The 17,109-nt window shown below is 40.8% G+C and overlaps 1 protein-coding gene across 12 annotated transcripts in view; it reads right to left on the bottom strand.

Moving 5' to 3' along the window:
• Window positions 1-17,109, bottom strand: part of kiaa1217 (KIAA1217 ortholog) — a 122,521-nt gene that overhangs the window by 70,950 nt on the left and 34,462 nt on the right. Inside the window, exon 1 of one of the 12 annotated variants that reach the window (XM_074621738.1) lies at window positions 3,504-3,661. The exons of the other annotated variants lie outside the window; for them this stretch is intronic. The gene's annotated coding sequence lies outside the window, so the exon portion shown is untranslated. Of the gene's footprint in view, window positions 1-3,503; window positions 3,662-17,109 lie in introns of those variants that run through there. 12 annotated transcript variants of the gene reach the window in all.

Below are 17,109 nucleotides of genomic sequence, written 5' to 3'. Positions count from 1 at the left end.
AATGTGGAGCTGTCCTTGACCAAAGAAATTCTTAGTCGACTAACACTCATACGGTTTTGTTGACTAGTTGATTAGTTGATTTAAACGACAGATCTGTAAAACTGAGTTTCTCCATAAAGAATCACACAAAAGCACCACTTTCAATCTTGTGTTTACCAGAGATGTGCTCATAAGTTTCTTGGAAATAAGACATTCAGCCTGAAAAAGCATAAAAAACGACTAATTCACTAAAGATATCTTAGTCAACTAAGACCAAAACAACCATTAGTCGACTAATCAACTAAGAGGGGGCAGCCCTAAAAACATGTATTAACAGTATTTTCTGTGTCTTTCTCTCTTTCTGTATTTATTTTTTACAAACAGAAACAAACAAATGCACTTTGAGGAGCTTCATTCAGTTATCATATCCATAACTCAACCACCAACAGGAGCTGAAATGAAAGCTCTGTAATGAGGTTTGATCAAACCCTGAAGCTCAATGAGACGTGGCGCGAGTTGGCTCGGGGCCCAATGAGGGATGACAGTGCAGACAGCTCGCAGGAGAAACACCTGGTCAGGCCTCCCCCCCCCCCAACCCCTGGCCTCAGCACTGCTCGGCCACATGCCACTGGCCCAGGTGTGTTTCCACCGAGCTCAATGTCCCGTGGCAGCCATCAAACTCCACAGCATCAGCTAATACATATGGCCCAGGTTAGTGCTTGATCTCCTGCTCAGATCCAGACATGATCTGTTATGTCTGGATGCTGACGCAAGAGAGCGGCCCAGCAAGGTAAACAGGTGGTCAACGTGTAACCTTAGCGTCTCGTAACGATATCAGACAAATGGACGCATATGGTCAGGAGCTACTGTGTGCCTTTGCTTGTAAAAACACTGCCAGAATCGCTGCGCCTCATATGCTAGCGTTTAGACAAATAGCTTGGCTGAATTACACTGGCAGCCGAAGCACTGCCTTAGAGTTAATAACAGTTTCCTTTGGTCTGGTGAGAAATTTGACAACTTGCTACATCAGCAGAGTACAGAGAAAACTAGTGAGAGGCAGTCTAAAGCTGTCAAAGCGCCGGAACGAGTGATGAAGGATGAGGACCGGGGGCGCTGGTAGGGGTGCAAGGGTGCAAGCTCATTTGTCTTTCTGACGAGGCGCTGCTCTCAGACCTGTTTACCTTCCCCCCCGGTGGGGATCTGAAGTTGATATACTCATTGCAGAAAGAGACACAACAAATCACACCCATCGCTGAACACCTGACTGCTAAAAAGTAGGCTTATGGATAGGGATGCCTCCTCTTAGACGATTAGTGGACTAATCAGCCGTTTTGGTCTTAGATTTCTTTAGTCAACTGGTTGTTTTTCATGCTTTTTTCATGCTGAATGACTTGTTTCCAAGAAACTTATGAGCACATCTCTGGTAAACACAAGATTTAAATTGCTGATTTTGTGTGATTCTTTGTGGAGAAACTCAGTTTTACAGATCTATCAATTAAAATCAACTAATCCGAGAGTGTTGAGGCCCAGACACACCCGACATCAAAGAACTAGTGGCGACAAAGGCCACCATTTGCGTCACCTCGCGTCGCCTTTGTCTTGGCCAAAAAGTTGCACTTGAACACACTACAAAGACGACAGCTGACGGCCAACTACTACATACATGTGCCTGCGTGAGATGAAATAACTCTCTACACCAGCAGGTCGTAGTAGTCTGTAATCATCATTCAAAAAGGGAAACCGGAAGACCGAGGACGGCGGATATACAAGCCGTTGCTATGATACGTACATGAAACAGAGCGGCGTCTGCCGACCATTTTCACACCACTCTCACTCACCACTTAGCTTCATTCCAGATGGCCATGTTGTTGTGAATATATCCGCGTACTGGAATGATCGGATGAGATGAAGATGAAAAATGAGAAGAGCCTTTTGACTTTACTCGTTGGCTTGCTTTCCTCACTTTCGTTTCTCTTCTCGTGCACTGATTGGTTTAAGCTGAACTGCCAATCAGAGTGATTTCTCTCACCGACGGGCCACCAATTCAATATGCTGAATCGGCCAAAAAAACTCAGACACAGGCAGACTAGAGCCGACGATGCGGGACACATCGAAAAACTAGAAGTGCACTCGGAGAGCGCAGACCTCCGCTAAGGCCGGTTTCATGTACGGCGCTTAGCGAAGGTAACTAGGCCGACGGACACTCCCCAACGGCCCCAGACTGTCCGACTGCCGACCATCGGCTTGGTGTCTCAGGAGCCTTTAGTCGACCAAGAGCTTCTTTGGTCCAGGCCAGCCCTAGTTACGGAAACTGTATTACTCCAGAATTAAATACAAAACCTGCTGAATGAAGCCAAAAAAAGGCTAATAGGTGGGCTGCCTGAGAGTGTTACTTTGAAACCAGCAAAAAAAGAACAAATTTAACAAGGAAATCTGTTTTTTAACAAGTTTTAATGAAATGCTGCTGCTTTCGCTGATTATTTATAAGACTTAATTGAATTTGTGACGATTTTAATGGTGATAAAAAATGCATTTTAAACCAAGTTTGACATTAAGCAAGATTAATTTGTGAATACTGTGAAATTAACTTTTTTTTCCATTTGTTTGTGCTTGGGCAGGTCCATGTCTTTTCCAGATGTAAATCTACTCAACAGTGGAAAAAGTGAAAGCCCTTCCAGCAGTATTGGAGAGCTCCAGACAGTAAAATAGGCTTGTTAAGACAGTACAATGCTTAAAACGCTATTTTATTTGCAGCGCGGTGACGAACGCGGTGAAAGCTCTCAGATAAAAACAGATCACTATTTACAACAGTTTACTGCTGCCTGTGAATCTGTGTGACATGAGAGCAACACTCTTTGAAGCTGCGAATTGACATTGATGTTTCACGTTGAGAGGAGGAATGCAGCATCTCCCCCAGTGGGAAAATTTAAGAAATCCATTTGATCCAGAGAGCAAACAGCACCATAAATGTCTAAAATCTACAGTAAATCTGATCTAAAATCAGCTACTTTCATCTACAAATGTCACTCCTCTGTGTGATCTAGAAAAGTGAGATTTAGAGGCAGCGGAAAAAAGATTAAGAAAAGTTATGTAGAGCGGTTTGAATCATGTAACAGATAGTTTGTGTTTTGTGAAAGTGAACGTGATGTTTTCAAGTTCAGCCTCTCATGGTCTGACCCTCACCACTCGACTCCCCCATTAGCTTAATTAGACACAGCCACACACACATTAGATGGTCCCCTTTTTTTTGCTTCACGGCACTGAATGGCTGGCTGCAGTTCAAGGCACCACAAAAACAGTCTATGCAAAACAAGCAGCATTCAGAACCAGGGGAAACCATCAGCAAACAGCACACATTAAGAAGACTACGCTGCTGTGTGCCATTCAAAAAAAAACTTTAAAATGACATTGCATGCTCTAATAATGCAAGAAGATTCACCTTAAAATACATCAGTTTGAATCCAGTTGTTTGTACTCACATGTATATGAGTGAATGTGTTCTTGTATGAGATGCTGCTACTCACCTCTTCTTTTTCTGTCTCTTTGCAATTCAGTATGTCCTGATAGAAAAAAGCCCAAAGTCTTGGACACAACCAGAGTGACACAAACTAACCAACACACCGTCGCAGTACCAAACTTTTTGCTCTCTCCCGGTAAGATCTGCACACTTCCCCTGCTCCCCCTCCCTCTCTTTCTCTCTCTCTCTCTCTTACTTCAGCACTTCCTGGGCTGCTGTTTATGCTCCAATCAGGCCATCCAAGAAACTGCCGCTGCCCCGCCGCCCCCTCCTCTGCCTCAGCCAACAGCCATTGTGTAGCGGGGGCTTGTCACATGTAGGCGTCCGTGCGTGTGTGTGTCCCCTCTCGACCGAGAAATCTGGCTCCCTTCAATCAGGAGAAGAAGAAGAGTGAGGAAGGAGCGAGCTGAAGACGGAGGATGAGAGCTGGTAGGCTGAAGAAAAACACATAAAGAGGGCTTCCTGTCTGAGAGATACACTTTTTCAGGGGGAAAAAGGGGGGTAGCAGGGAGCGTTGAGTAAGGGTTGGGGGTGTGTCTGGAACTTTCTCTCCAAATCCAACAGCTTGTTGTTACAAACCGCAACGAGGCTCAGCCCATCGTAGCCCCCAGAGAGCCCCAGAGCTCTGTCTCCAATACGAGGCGCCTTTCCCATCGCCTGCCAAACGTTTTCACCATGATATCTCAACCCCTTCTCCCCGAAGCCCCAGCCTCTAATTCACTGTTTCACTAAGCCAGCCAGCCAAACACACAGCGAAGGCCAGCAGGCTTTAAAAAAAAGGGTGGAGGTGTGATGTGGGGGTGCAGGGCAGGGAGGTGAAAGGTGACGTGTGGGAGGAGGCAGGTTGACAGCAGCACACTGAGCTTTTGTTGGTCTTGTTAACAGTTCCATCATCGCATGACGGTAACACCTTGTGGGTTGTGGAAGAGTTTAGACCGAGCTGAAGACATTTAGGTTCGCCTTGAAACACATGTTTTACTTTCAGGATAAAGCTTTAGGATGCAAAAGATATGTTCAGAATTGAGGTAAATTGGTGTGCATTTGGATTAAAATACTAACATAGACAGTCGGTGGATAAACTTAAAGGATAATTCTGATATACAGTGTTGCTTTTGTGTGATTCGTTGTGAAAAAACTAAGTTTTACAGATCTGTTGATTAAAACAACTAATCGATATCGATAAAATCTATCGTTATTTTGACCTACTTTGGAGTGCTCCATCCAGAGCCACAGAAAACATTATACAACTGTTTTCACAGGCTGAGTAGTTCTTCACATGATGAGTAAACTAATATTGATGTGTAAAATCAGTGGAGTGCCCCTTTAAATCCGTTAAAACAGTCTGACTATAACTTCTTTTTAGCGACAATGCTGCGTTCCAAGAGCTCAACCAACCACTTAGTGAGTACAATGCTAACATAACAGATCAAACTGCTGGCCCAAACTATATGAAAACAAGACCCAATTTGTAATAAAGTGGAGTTATCCTAAAACTGATGCTATGTGGTGAAATCCACACTTGAAATGAACAAACTAAACCTCTCTCCTTTGCCTTCTTACCTAATTTCGTCTTGTCTGCTCTCCTATAACCTGTCCTTTGTTTCTGCTCTGAATGCGATTCATTCAGTCAGTCCTTCAAGCCACACGGGCAGATTGGGGTGCCTCCGTTCCAGGTTGGACTCAGGAAACATTCATCTTGTTGTTTAGTCTGGGCACCATGTGTTGGAGGCTGGGAGGAGGCCGCTCCCCTCTCCGCAGACCCCTCCTCTTGTGCACATAAGCACAGAAAACCCCACACCGACAGACACGATCTGGACATTCACCACTGTGCGTCATTGTTTAGGGGCACAGATGCACAAAACAACTGAACTTCAAAAGTGTAAGTTACAAAGCAGCACCAACATGAAAAGAGAAAATGTGGCTCAGGTGTGTCAGCGTGGAGGCTTTGTGCATCAGCATCTATTTCTTATGCTGCTTTAATCACATAATAAAGAAGGAGAAAGAGATGTTGACTCAGAGCAAAGAGTCATTCATGGAGCAGATAACAGGAGGCAGGTGCAGTGACTGCATACAGCACAATATTTGTACAGTTGTGCGTGTGAATGCAATTGGACTCATGATGCCGTGTGAAATGCCTTGACATCACTTTCTTCCTGCGTGAACATAAACAGGGCCCACTTTGACTAATCCCTTAGTGCTAAATCCTTCCATTGCTGAAAAGAGAGCCAAACAAATGGAAAGGGGAGACAAAATAAATCCAAACATTTGGGATTTAACAGTGAGAGAGCAGGTGAGGATTACACCTGAAGCTATTCAGTTTGTGCCAGTCTGCTACGGAGGAACTGATGCCGCAGTCAGCCAGTGAATGAGCCACCTGTGCGCCTTGGATGACACCAAACTCCACTGCGCTTGTATAATGTGACTTGAGTAAAGAGAGTGAGATGACAGGCAGTTTGCTTTCAGGAACACAAACGCCGACAGATTCAGGAAGAGAGATTCAGAAGCTTCATAGTCTCAAAGACAGCTTTTAAAAAAAAAAAACTTTTTTAAAGACGGGAAAAAATAGTGCCAGGCACATTTGAGAAATTCAGTAAAGATGACTCATATCATATATAAAAAAAAACTGGATGAGTTGCAACAACCTCTGATATCCAACATGACAGTTTGTCATGTGGCCACTTTAATCCAGCTGTTGCTGGGTGTGCTGAAAAAGGGTGGAACGCTGAAATGTCTACGGGGATAGGTTGCTGAAATTCACAGACAGAAAACATTAAGGTTCAGCAGTTATCACCTGATGTCGGAGTAAAAGACAGGAGTAGAATCACATTTTCATTTTTCCTTTTTTCATATTTTATGCAATATTAACATTGCACTTGATATCCTTAACACCTAACAGCTTTACTCTTTACTTCAACCCCCCATTTAGCCGTATATAAAGTTAGACGCAGATCTAAGGACATTTTTATGAATAAATTTGTCAACAATAATAACTTTTCCTATGAAGCATACTTACCTGTATACAATCATTTATCGAATGATTGATAACACAACATAATGAATCATTAGTGTGTTATAAAGCATTTTTAAACGTATAAATTATACACAGATGAGTTTAAAACTATTCATATATGTGTTACAGATTCACTAATACATGCTGAGTTTGAAAGTTCAGTATTGATCTTGGTAATAGTAGCATTGCAAAAGAAATGTCTTGGTAAAAGTCCACTTAATATATATTTTCCAGACCTTTCAACCACATCTCATGGCATTCATCAGTGAATGGAGTTTGCTCAGTTGTCAGAGAGACTAAAGAGGCAATATAAATACAACCTTCACCAATAAATGAAATGAATATAAATATATTGGCAAACATCAAAATACAATTCATACATAAATAAATACTAATACTGTTTCATATTCTATGAAGCTATCTTACATTATTACAATATTGCTAAATTAAATTATCATTCATTACCTGTATACTTGTTATCAAATGCATTAATGTGAAGAATGTCCTGCTCCTAATCAGCAACATTTAGTTTTTGACACGCTATTGAGTTTATATGTGTGTTTACTGCAGCGATGCAATATTTTTGTAGGCCAACCAGGAAGTTATCATTGCACTGGTTCCCACAACAAAAAAGCCAATGGGATTTTGGATTATTGCAGAAAATAAGCTCTGTGGCAAACACACATATATGATACTTACACATTTCGTTCAGCAAGATAATCTTCACAAATGAACACCACTTATATTATTTTTGAAGCGTAAATGCAATTGCCAGGAGTAAAAAGCTAACGTTAGGCTATAAACGAACTACATCACAGTCTCATGACTTAATGTCACCACTACTGAAGTAAAGGCAGACTAGTGTTCGGCGTGATGACTTTTGTAGTCTCATTTAGCCACTTGTTAGCAACCGCCTTTTTTAAGACATGTTAAAGCTTCAAAATTCACAAGTGCTGTATTTACTGATGTATTTTATGTCGTGGAACAAAACATCAAAATCTCTTAAGCTTGTGTTAACCACAGACCTTATTTCAGGTATATAACTAAAAACCCAGTTACTTCCAGAGAACCGAAAGTGCTAACTCATTTCCAGGTTCTGGGACTCTTTCCTGCAGCACTCTAGAAACTGAAAAGCTACCGTAACATATACGTTTGACAGTGAAAAGCATTGCTGCAGAGTAATTTTCACTTCAGTACCCAGAACCTCAGAGTCTTACTGGCTCACATTAGGTTTTGGTTTCCAGGGCATCTTTCTACCAAAGTGATACAGAGTGCAAAAAAGAGGCACCAAAGGCCTTGGCTGCCATCCACCCAGATCCCACTCTAGCCCATGGACCGAGCTGCCCTTTTCATATATTTAGCCTCAAATCATCCAAAGCCCTGGTGAGCTGCTGCTCTCTATTTTAAAGCCAGCTTCATAATCTTCCACGGGGAGGCTGGAGAGTTTAGCCGATGGCCACAATGGAGCCACTGGTCTAGATCTCTGAGTCAGCGTCAAACACTCCAAAAGTGCATGAACAGAAATCTTACTTAAGTTGTCAGTAAATGACTGCTTACATTGTGCAAAAAAAATAATAATGCACTACTCTGTGCATTACACCCCATATTTAACCCGTCAAAAACACATCTGCAGAGACGCCACAACTCATGCTCATAACTTGATGTAGCAGCTTGGTGAATGCGCCTGCCATTATGGATTTCTGCGTGGGAGAAGCTAAACAGCTATTGATTAAATAAATTAATAACAGCCTGAAGTAATGAGAATGTGAAGTGAGAGGTGTGAGATCAGACCCGGGATGGAGAAGCGAATGTGGCACTATGAGGCCAGTCTGATTGTCCCGTGGCCCACCGTAACGGTGACAGAAAGGAACAATGAGACATAACTCAGCCGGAGAACACAGCACAGAGGGTCAGAGGGGTCACATGACCGCATTTCCGTCTGTCTACCCGTCTGGCTGTTGGTTTCTCCGTCTCTGGGTGGGCGCGCACACACACATGCCTGAATACAAGCGGCAGCATCCGTGAAGATGTGTTTAGACAGATAACGTCATTCTGTGTTGAAGACTGGTCAGTGCTGATCAGTCTTCCAGTCAGACAATCTCAGAGATGTAAAGCAAAGAAGATGACGGCCAAGAGGTAAAGCAAAAAAACATGACAGCCAAGACTGGGTCAACAGAGGTATCAGAGATTAACAAAGCCGAAGCTAAGTGCCGGCTTCAGAACCAGCAGGCGATCTGAAGATCACAAGCCAACCACTTCCCAGATCTCAGAGCAGAAATACCATAGTAAAGAAATATCTTACTAAAGTAAATCAGAAAAGTGCTTCTCTCACTCAGCAACTACTGTCAGGATGCCTTTGAGTAAAGCTGTCAGTTATTACAAGAATGGAATTACAGAGGGAACAAAAGCACCCATAAAGCAGAGAAAACGCCTTCACATTGCATTGCCTACAACCAGCGCACACACACACACGATGCGCAATTTTCTGGAATTATCTTCTTTTTTTCACAGCCTACAGTTTTAAAATGTTAAAATTGGTTGGATTAAATGTGTCTACGTTTATTTTTTCTGGATGTCAACATGTTTACATCTACACACTAACATTTTTCAATCCTAATATAATAATAAAATAATTTCTTGTTGTTAAAATACAACAACTTGTTTATCCTGTTACATGGACAGTGAAATATATGCATATTTGAACATTCATATAAAATTAACAGCTTGGAATATTATAAGAAAGATTGTAATACAAGCTCACAGGAGATTTTGTAATATGACGACTAAAGCAGTGATTTCATCCCAGATTTCAAATGCAGGAAATGCTGACTGAATGTCACCAATCTGAAAAAAACTGAATACATGCACACATCATTCATTTATAATGTGAAAAAGTAGCTAGTACTGCCAATCCCACTGTGAAACAACACACCTCTGCAGCTTTTTGCAGCTTTCAGCTCATCAATGGTTCACTGGGCTATATGGCTGAGTCTTTATGGTTCTCACTGATACTCCTAACATAACACCATGGACATTGGCCAACAAGTTCTCAAAAGCCTATTGTAGGTCACTTAAGCAGAGACAGGTGAAGAGATTCAAACATCTACCAATCCAAAGAGACCCAAGATATTTTTTTCTCACTACTGCATGATTTTATTGGCACCACACTTCATATAACATAAGACAAGCTTTGGTGTGATGCAATTTTTAGATAATTGTGATTGATTACTATAGATCTAAAATAATAATAGACCAGTTGGGTCTATAAGTATTTATAGACAATAATTCAAAACTGGAACACTGAAGCCTTAAATCCACAAGAATCCTACTTCTAACAGCTGGGTGATGGTTGGTGTGTCAAAGGTCGCAATGTTACAGTTCTACAGAGCGGTAATAGAAAGTGCGCTCGCCTTCTCAATAACTGTATGGTACAGTATGGTAATTCTACAGCCCACGAGAAAAAAACTGATGGACAGAGTCATGCGCTCAGCTTCAAAAACGATTGTCTGTGTACTCTCCTCCATGTCTGAGCTATACCACATCCAGCAGAACGGGTTGAACATTTTAAAGGACTTCTCACACTCTGTAAACACGCTATTCAGTCTTCTACCTTCGGGAAAAGTCTTCGCAGTATTAAGACTAAAACATCTCGCTTTTACAATAGCACTTATCCTGAAGCAATCCGCTTCCTACATGCTTCACCGGCTGTATAAACAAGCACAGGCACTTTTTGTCACTTTAAGGGCATGAGCCATTCTAGTTGCACTATTGTATTTATTGTATGGTTACTGTATTGTTATTGTGGCAGTATGTTTTTGTTGTGTGATTACATGTTTCATGCACCAAAACAAATTCTTAATCAGCTGCTGTTGATTTTGGCAATAAATTATTGAATCTTGAATCTTCGTTATGAACACAGACATGTCCTCTATGCACTTTGGCATTAAAGCCTTTCATGCTTCTAATAACAAACTCCGTGTTTGAAGACTACAGTGATTTGGAGGATCATTTCAACTGTCAATAACCGGGAGACGGTGAGCGTGTGTGAAATGGTTGGCAGTAATGCCAGGCCACCAGCTGGTTTTGGCGGTGAACCTGTCAGGTCAGGCTCTTCTCCTCTCCCCACCTGGCTCCACATCTGCCCATCACTCCATCTCTATCTCTGCCGCTCATATTTCCCCTCTATTATGTAACACTTTAAAATTATTGCAAGTGCAGCCGAGCAAACAATAACTGTAAATACACGTGTTTTGTTGTCATAGAAATGTGACTCCTAATCAGGTTTATAGAGTAATACAAAGCATTTAGCTTAATTGTGTTTGGCTCATAAGTACACTTCAGAGCCTTCTGGTGCAATAGAAGAATTATTGGTCCCAATATAATGCATTTAGAAGGGCCAAGAATAATGAGAATAAAATATTTATCAGATGTTTTATGTAATGTCAAAAGAAAAAGGAACAAATGTGCTTTCCCCATAAGCAGGCGTTTTATAGCTATAGCTGCATCTGCCGTTCAAAAATGTTTATTATGCAAAACATGTCTGCAAGGAATTTGGATTTAAAGCGGCCCTAAAGATATCAGCAATTTGCCTATCGATAAAAGCATCCTTTATTGCTACTCTGGAAAATGTTTCTAGAATGAATAATTGATGATTGTTGGTTGCACATCAAATTAACTGCCAGCTGTCGCATTGTGAACCGTGGGTCTCAATCAGCAACTTAGCATAGCCTTCTTGACTTCCCATTGATGTGAGACGCTCCCTGCCTGCCTGTCAAAAGATTTCAGGGGAACAACAAACAAATGTGTTATGAAATATGCAAGTCTGGGAAACATTTGGTCCCGATCACAATTCATATTCTGTCTCCAAGAGCATAAAGACAGCAGGAGAGGAGAGAGTAAAAAGAAAACATAGCTTTCTTATTATATCTACAGCATTTCTGTGGCTCCATATGGTCACAGTGTGAAGCCATCTATGCATCTACAAGAAATTTGCAAAATAATAAATTCACTACTGCTTTTAGTATGCTGATATTACCCCATAATTTCACTTCCACTTCTGTAATTTAATTATTAAAATGTTTCATAACCAAACTATCATTACCGGCAACATTTAGTTAAATTAAAGGTGCAGTGTGTAGGATCTGGCGGCATCTAGAGGTGAGGTTGCAGATTGCAACCAACTGAAATTTCGTCCGTTCTGGGCTACTGTAGAAACATGGCGGCTGTGACGAGGACCCGCTCTATATGTAGCAGTGGGCAACTCCTGGGTCTGAAAAGTGAAGTCAATGCTGAAGTGCCTTAAACTTGCATTCTTTCTAATATCCAGCAGGGGGCGACTCCTCTGGTTGCAAAAAGAAGTCTGATTGCATAGAAGTCAATGAGAAAATGACCCTACTTCTCACATTGTAAACATGAGTTTATGATCTCAATCGCTAGTTTCAAGTCTTCTTCAGTACAGCATGATGTTCATTTAGTAAATTATGGTCCCATTTACAGTAAAATAGACCATAAAGCAGGGGATGCTTTAGGGCGTGGCTACCTTGTGATTGACAGGTCGCTTCCACGGCGTTGTCCGGTCTGGGAGTTGTCCGTGTTTTCGTCTTACGACTTTAACCCTTTCACAGTTTGTTTTCAGTTCATGAAAGTTAATTATAACCTTTTTGTCACCTAAAAATGTCTTACTGAGCGTTCAGTTTAACTTTGCTCCACCCTCTTGAATCACTTCTGGTTGCAAAAAAACAACATGGTGACGGCCAAAATGCCGAACTTGAGCCTTCAAAACAGCAGTCCACAAACCAATGGGTGACGTCACGGTGACAACGTCCAAATCTTATATACAGTGTATGATATGTAGATATAAACGGCTCAGTTTAAGGTAACAAAAATACAACGATTCGTGTTTTCAGGTGATTACACACTGAAGAAAACATACAGGAGAGAAAGGGCGGCAGTTGTTCTTTAAAGCCTTGAGGACTGAGAGAATAAACGTGGCCCAGTATGGGGTGCTGAAACTTTCAGATTGTTCGAACAGGGTTTATCTGCAGCTGCACAGGTCGGTGCCATCACCAAAGCCCAGCAGCCCCAGCATCTGTTCTCTGAAAACAACAAGCCTGCAGGGACAGACGCACATCCACACGCCGCCCATGAACTTCCATGCATCATCTGTCCTGATAGCATACACCTGTGCATGTGTTATAATATGTTTGTGGACCTGTGATGTTGCCAAGGTGGGACACTGTTGAAACACATTGGAGTACGACAATGTTTTCTTTCCATGCAAAAAAATACACACTGCCCCGTTTCCAAATAGATCATGTTTGATTTCTATCCTTGTTTCACCGCCTGTTGTATAACGCCAGAATGGGTCCTGCCTGTTCTGCCTCATATTGTCTTTTTCTCCAGTCTCTCTGGTCATAAGAAATCAAATATTATATAACGAGAGATGTTAGATAAGAGTTTCTGATGCCTATCACAACCCATCTGCATTCTTCTGCTGGGCGTCTTGCAAATCTATTGGCTGGCAAGGATCATGACAAATGTTTATTTGGCTGAGTATAATTCAAGGAGACAATTGAAGCAGAGAAACAGACTCTACGAATAATGGAGGCAAACAATTGACTTGTTTTTGCGCAGCCAAAATAATCAGATTTAAAATGTATTTCCACTGTTTCTCTCAGAGCAGTGTGAAAAGTATAGTAATGAAGGGATTAAATCTTTTTATCGTGTCACTCGGTTGAATGGTCTATTAAATTTGCTCCTATCCAGCTTCCACTGCTCCACAAGTGATAACATATTCACCCTTTTTGATTTAAGTCTTGTGATGAACTGGAATAAGCGTGGCAGGATTTAAAGATAAAAGTGAAAAAAAAAAAAAAAACTGCTGTCACTAAATTCTTGTGTGGATCCCAGTTGGTCCGTATTAAACCTCCAGCTGTTGACAACAGTTTAGCAGAAATCCCCCCCATTCTCTCCCCGCAGCTCAGGCTGAAATGCTGCGTCAGTGTCATGATAGCTTTAGCTGCCTAGCTGGAAAGCATGTCTTACCAATGACTTCATCACACAGCCAAAGCGTATTATTCCCCTTTAGAAAAATCCCCAGATTTAAGAGAGGGTGGGGGCGAGTACATTTGATCCCTGATTCAACGTTTCTGGTGTTACTGTAAGAATGTACCAAAAATGCTCAGAAGTACAGGGCGGCTTTCAAACCCATCTCAGTGTTTCATATTTAAGGGAAAAGAAACTCGCCCAAAAAGTGAAGTTTTTAGTCACAGCTTAATCGAACAAGCTGTGCTAGCAGGGATAAAATGAAAAGTAAACTCTTTGACAAAACGGCACGAGTAAGGCATAAACCTTCTGGAGGACAGAAACTCCAGTGTGGGCATAATGAATCTAGTTCAACCTGAAATCCTATTAGCTGTACAGCTGGGGGCGCTACATGCCAGGAGCTATTGGACTCTCCAATATGGAGTGGAAGAAACTCACCACACTTTCACTGATGTCAAAGACTTATGTGTTGTGGGGTGTAATTATGTGAAGTGGTAGGAAACCTGCTCACTATCAAAAGCTAAAGATGAGAGAATCCATATGTGGCCAGGAAGTCTGTTTTATTTCTAAGTGCAATGAGCACAAAGTGCAGTGCAGCAGGAATAAATCTTGCTCTTGTTTTGTATAAAACAGCACACACGCTCTGTTTTACAGCTTTGCTCCTCCACATGTTGCACAGACATGTCAGCCTTAAGAACAAGCACCATGAATATCTAAATTCAGGTACTTATATGGATCGTCAGTATTATCTGAATCATCCTTTTTATTTTTTTCCTTAAGAAAAATGACTACAGCAACGTAAACCATACAAATAAAATGATATGTACATATAACAACAGATAGTAACTATAAAATGAACAAAGTATTCAAAAACAAAGGAGGAGAAAACGGGAAATAATAATAATAATAATAATATTAATAATAATAATCATAAAAATATAAAAAGTAAAACATTTTAAATTAAAATTAAAATCATTAAAAAATTAAAATAAATAAATACATTAATTAAATTTGTATTATATTAAATAATAATAATAATAATAATAATAATAATAATATAAACAAAAATCAAGAAATATATAAATAAAATAAACGTTATAATAATTAAAATACATATATTAATTAAATTTGTATTATATTGAATAATAATAATAATAACACATATAAATAAATATAAATAAACAAATGAATAAAATAAATTCACGCACCAGTTACCCAACACCTACTTATATCCCTGTGGTCCTGTCACCACGTTAATTCACCCGCACAGGATTCCTAGAGTACATACTGTGTGTTTAAGGCACATTTAAGGCATGTTTACAAAAGAGTAAATTAAACCGAATATAAAAATAAACAATTAATAAGAATGAATCGTCAGTATTATTAAAAGACCAAAGAAAGCGTGATTTCAGAAACAGGTGCAAAATATAACTAGCTGCTGGATTAGAGGCAAAAGAGAAGTAAAATGGCAAAGTCAGAGAAATTATTGCGGATAAAATGATAAAAAACAGGTACCCATGTTATGAATTTGTCACTCTAATTTGACAGAACACACGCAACCAGGGATTTATAATTCAGTGCACGTGGGTCACGCTGATCTTAATGGCCTCAGAGCAAGGCGGGGGCGTTCTCTGTATCTGACAGTCATTATGTTAACTATGACAGGCCGAGACCCTGCTGAGCACATGACAATTATAGTACAATGTCTGTCTGTTCTGCTGGCAAATGAGGTACATTTAAAATTGACTCAATTATTTTTGGATCAGCCACAGTTGGGCTGCACACAGTTATTAAGCGGTAGGACGTTGCAGCATCTGATATCAGCACTGCGCCCTTTAAGAACATGCACTCGGTGCACTGCTGCTTCGCTGTTGATTCGGAGCACTGTGATATACACCCTAACTCTCTATCTTTCTAATTAATTTATAATGAATGGGATTACTTTTGGCTTTAGGCCCTCATTGGGGCTGAGATAAGCATAGGTCAGGTCTCACTGTAAACGAATGGTTAATAAAATCCAATACTCTACCATCCATATTTTAAGCTGTCAATGGAAACTCTTTGTGACTTCTTAATTATGAATATTCTGCTCATCACGCTCACTATGGAAGTCCTGAAGCAGCACAGCTCATAAACATTTAGAGACCTCTCTTGACTCCTGGCATCCATTTCTAAAAGCAAAACCACACACGAGCTACTGTGGAGAAACTGGAACAGTTTGTGTTTGCAAAATAAATGTTCTTGCGCAAACAGTGACATACTTCTCTGACAAAGGGGAATGCCTCCTGAGTTATCAGTTTCATATTTAGACAGACGTTAAAAAAGGGAATGGGGCGCTTCTTTCCCTCATGGCAACAGTTGCTTAAAGTCAGTGAATACAAATTATGTGTCCATCTTGCAAACCTGAAGCCAAAATAGATGCTCACACAGTGCTACTGGAGCCATTATTCGTTATCCGTACATTGCAGCAGGTGTAGTAGCTTTCTGGTGGAAAGCTTAGTTGCAGCTGGGAAACATATACCATAAGAGGGATCGGTTAAACCTCCATAACAACTACACAGGTAACCAAAACTGTGGGTAAACATTTATCATATCACATTCCACATGCACCTTTATTAAATACACGTTGATACATGCACCTGTCTGAAGAGCATATCGCGCTCTCAGCAGTGCAATTGCAAGTCAACACAAACTCACTGACACAAAGATGAACCGGTACCAAGAAATGCCACTGATGCAGCCAAGAAAAGCAAAAAAAGAAAAATACAAAAGTAAAGTATGGACCAGCTCTGCCTGGCGTTTTCTCCTACTCCAACTTTTTAATTTCTCTTCTTCATCTGACAGTCAGCCTCTCTCTATTCCTTTCCCCGGACAGAGAGAGAGAGAGAGAAAGAGAGGCCTATACATCAGTGAGATTTAATGCTGCCTCATCCTGCTCAGCACTCGTATCACATGGTGTACATCATCAATAATCTTTACGAGCCAGTGACTTGGCTAAAACACAAGGGTAATGTGTTGCTCCGGCTGGAACCACAAACTCCCAACACAGGCATCCTGGAGCTTATTTTCCGTCTTTATTTTCTGCATATAATTGCATCACAACATTAAAAAAAAAGGCCATTGAGAATTTAATAGGCTTCTCTGGCTGAAAAGTGATATTCAGATTGACAAGATAAGACAGAAGCTGTTATAAAATGAAAGTTTCCTTTCATCTTGGTCGTTTGCTGAGCTGTGTGACTGTCACGCCAGATATGTTTGCAGTCTGTTGTCACTTTTTGTGTTGGAAACTGGGACAGACAAGGGCGGTTTTGAGGCAGTAAAAGCTGCCGTTGCAGTAAAGCGGCGCAGAAGACAGCAGGGTATAAAGTCAAGAGGAAAATCCAAAAATGACCGTGGTGCTTCAGACATGCATGATGCTTCTATTTTTGAATGTGTAACTAGCATTTACTGAACAGAAAGGGAAGATATTCTATTCCAATGTGGATATATCCATTTCCCTTTACAAAGTTCAGGGATCAACCAAGAAGTAAATACTGAGTGTCCTTTCTGTCCTCACCAA

Source organism: Sebastes fasciatus, chromosome 21, assembly GCF_043250625.1.
Source record: "Sebastes fasciatus isolate fSebFas1 chromosome 21, fSebFas1.pri, whole genome shotgun sequence".
In the NCBI taxonomy this organism is placed as follows: domain Eukaryota; kingdom Metazoa; phylum Chordata; class Actinopteri; order Perciformes; family Sebastidae; genus Sebastes; species Sebastes fasciatus.
The sequence above is the reverse complement of the archived record's forward strand: the minus strand, read 5'-3'. Positions and strand labels throughout refer to the sequence as shown.